General features: G+C 32.6%; 1 long non-coding RNA gene across 1 annotated transcript; it reads right to left on the reverse strand.

Moving 5' to 3' along the window:
- Nucleotides 1-215: 215 nt before the first annotated feature.
- On the reverse strand, nucleotides 216-1,987 carry LOC132754296 (uncharacterized). The gene is made up of 2 exons (XR_009629064.1): nucleotides 1,784-1,987; nucleotides 216-721 (listed from the first exon to the last, which is right to left on the reverse strand). It is a non-coding gene; the product is annotated as an uncharacterized LOC132754296 (long non-coding RNA).
- Between the last annotated feature and the right edge of the window lie 327 nt (nucleotides 1,988-2,314).

A 2,314-nucleotide genomic window follows, 5' to 3' on the forward strand; every position in this document is an offset into this window, starting at 1 on the left:
GTCAGACCAACACTCTAACATGTTTTCATGGCCAATTTTTGGCTTACAGGTGGATTTTTTTTCAGGCATTAGCAGGCACCAGAGTTATCACCACTGATATTCTTCCAAACTAACTGGATACCCTTTTATGTGAAAGAATCCAAAAGCACCCAGCAGGATTCAAAAATCTGTTATATATTATCATTGGGAGGACATACATACAATATGAAACAGTAGATTTTTTGAAAACATTTATTTACATACTTGAACACATTTTTAATTTCTTTCAATTATATATGTAATTATTCATACAAATGTATGAATTTCAAGTCATTTGAAGATTTCATGTATGTGAAATTGTCATTTGTTATATGCCTTTTACAGTTCTCACGGAATTCACTAAATATCCTTAATGATTCATTTTCCACAAACTCATCAAGATCAGTATCTGGACAATATCTGTAAGGCTTGTCAAGAATAACAAAAAACTCGTCAGCATGACATCCATCACTGTCAAAGCACTCAACTCTTTCTAGATGTGTTTCATAACTTTCTGTAGTACCATCCTTAACGAAGAATGTGTCACCAAGCGATTTTGATAAGAGGTCTTCCGCCAGAACATCTGCTGACAAATGTTGCTTCCGTGGTTTCTCTCGCTTCATTCTTCTACCAATTTGTCCTTTTTTTCTTGTCATGATTGTATGTTGATATATCACCAAATGACTGTACCAGGATCAATAATCTGAAAATATATATATAATACCCATAAAATTGAACACATACAAATCAAATATTGAGAAATATTGATGAAGTAAAATTAGTTTTTTCACTTTTAAAAATATATTTTTCTGCAGTGAAACATATTTTCACTTGTGTCTTGCAGGAATATTTTCTTCCAAATTCAGCCGATATTTATTTGCTTTGCTGCAGCCCATTTATTTCAAGATTTTGAACACAGCTTCTGAGTCAGACAATAACACAAATGAGTTTGTTTGACAACCCTGTTGACAACTGATTTTGCTGTCCCTGATTGTGTTTCAGATTTATATGCAAAATACATGTACAGCAACCAAAACATCACTCATGCAATCTGTAATTTATATCCCAGCTCAAATTAATTTAATGCTGGTCATATACTTATCATTAAAATGAAAAATTCAAGACTTCACTCCTATTTTTTTAAGCAAATTTTGTCCAGGATTTCTACATGTATTTTGAGTGTTATTGAATCCTCCATGACCTTCAGGAAAAGGGTAAAACTTAAGTCATATGAACAGAATATTAACAATTAACTTAGATGTAATAAACCAAAAATAGACAAATTTGAAACTAAAATTACCAAGGAAGTTTGTAAGTAATTCCCTAATTTTTACTTCTGTTGCACTAATCACACAATGGTGATAATAATAAGAACGAATTTTTGAACAACAACAGTTTTCCCTTCTATGAAATGGGAAGCAAATTTCGAAGATTTTTTTTTTATTTATGCGACCATCTTTGAACGAGGGGTGATTTAAATCTAATGTTGCGGTATTCTACAGCCATATTCTAAGAAAACCATTTATCTGACTGCACAAATCAATTCTAGGTTAGTATAAACATTACAATTTAAACATAAAATAAATTCCTGTTTCGTCATATTTGGGCAGCAAAATCAGCTTATTTTCGTTCGTGTTCACCGCCATCTTGAATAATTTTACCGTTACGATAAGCAAAATTACAATACTAAGTTTCACGGCAGTTTGATTGTTTTAGGAGCTAAATAAAATAAATACTTAATGTAAACATATTCAATAATACTTACTTGACAAATAGTGTGTACCAAAGTTGTATAAACAACGCAATCAACAGCAAAAAACGAGTTTTTTTTATCAAATGTTTACACATGACATCCTCGGTCTACGCCATTATTTCATCTTCTTCCGGTGAGAAGATGTCGCGCATGCGCGCGGCCCGATTTAAAGCCCCATCGGAAGTGTCCGATCCTTGTCAATTAAAGTCCGTGTTCAAACTTTCTTGAAAAATGTGTTTTAAGATTTCTCTTAAATACATCAATATTCTTAAATTGTTTCAACTCTAATGGCAGCGGATTCCACAATTTTGGACCAATTATTCCGAAACTTCTGTTTTTCTTTTATTGAATGGAATAACGTAGCAGTTCTCAGAGGTTTTAGCTGAACGTAGTCTGGTATTTGGTACTTGTTTGGTTAGGAGTTCAGAAAGGTATTTTGGAGCATGACCGATTGAACAATTGTATACAAAAGTCAAAATTTTATATTCAATTCTAGATTTGATGGGCAGCCAGTGAAGGTCGAACAATGCTTGCCTTGAACTT

The sequence above is a fragment of the Ruditapes philippinarum genome, unplaced genomic scaffold (genome assembly GCF_026571515.1).
Source record: "Ruditapes philippinarum isolate M1 unplaced genomic scaffold, ASM2657151v2 ctg959_1_1_1_1, whole genome shotgun sequence".
Taxonomy (NCBI): Eukaryota; Metazoa; Mollusca; class Bivalvia; order Venerida; family Veneridae; genus Ruditapes; species Ruditapes philippinarum.